General features: G+C 47.2%; 1 protein-coding gene across 1 annotated transcript in view; it reads right to left on the reverse strand.

Annotated features, from left to right (window-relative positions):
- ATP6V0A2 (ATPase H+ transporting V0 subunit a2) overlaps positions 1 to 1,147 on the reverse strand; it is a 64,733-nt gene that overhangs the window by 21,343 nt on the left and 42,243 nt on the right. The window lies entirely within an intron of this gene.

Genomic DNA, 1,147 nt, shown 5'->3' on the forward strand with positions numbered 1-1,147 from the left:
TTAAAAATATATTATTTAATAATATATTTTAAGAAATAATTCTTAAAACACACACATGCAAAGGGATTCTAGAAAGCCCCAGTGGTGACACAGTTTTGAATCTTCCTAGATATCCTCGGGGAGCTCTGGTAGCATAAGCCTAAGGCACTTGACTGCTAACCACAAGGCTGGCGGTTCAAACACACCACCCATTCCTCCGAAGGAAGGCTGGGCAATCTACTTCCGTAGTGATACTGCCTGGGAAACCCAAGGAGGGGTCGCTATGAGTTGGGTCCAACACAAGGCACAAAACAACAACAACAACATCCTCAAGGAGCCCTGGTGGCACAGTATTAGTTAAGCACTCAGCCGCAAACCAAAAAGTCAGTGGTTTGAATTCACCGGTCACTCCATGGGAGAAAGACGTGGCAGACAGCTTCTGTAAAGACGACAGCTTTGGAAACCCTTGGGGGCTGTGCCATTCTGTCCTCTGGGGTGCTGTGAGTTGGAATTGACCTGCTGGCAATGGTTTGTTTGGGCTTTGCTTCCATAAAGACTGACACCCTTGGACACCCTCTGGGGCAGTCCCACTCTGTCCTCTAGGGGCACTGTGGGTCAGAATAGACTCCATGGCAGTGGGTGTCGTTTGGGTTTTGCTTCTGTGAAGACTGACAGCCTTAGAAACTCTCTGGTGCAGTTCCACTCTGTCCTCTAGGGACGCTGTGAGTTGGAATCAATTCAATGGCAACAGGCTACACTCATCCCCTTAAGAGCAGACACAGCAACTAGATAGCAAAACCCAAAACCCACGGACAAAATTTACAACAAAATCAAGTTCCATAAACTCCAAATACAAATAGGCAGGGACAAAGGGCTGCCAGCTAGAAGACCTGTGTGCTTATCAGCATCTGGACAAGAGGAAGTGACAGAAGCAAGATGCCTTCTGACAGACCTGAGACACTCAAAAAACACCCATGTCTTCCCTGGAAAGCATGGCAGGCCAACCTGGGAAAAGCCACTGAACTAGAAGGGGTTTTGACCAACCCAAGAGTGTGTGAGCTGCAAGAAGTCTGCAGTAGTCAAAACTGCCTGGTATTGGTTCAATGACAGATACATAGACCAATGGAATAGAATTGAGAACCCAGGTATAGATCCATCGACCTATAGT

Source organism: Orycteropus afer, unplaced genomic scaffold (genome assembly GCF_000298275.1).
Source record: "Orycteropus afer afer isolate SDZICR_OR568_19922 unplaced genomic scaffold, OryAfe1.0 scaffold00048, whole genome shotgun sequence".
NCBI lineage: Eukaryota > Metazoa > Chordata > Mammalia > Tubulidentata > Orycteropodidae > Orycteropus > Orycteropus afer.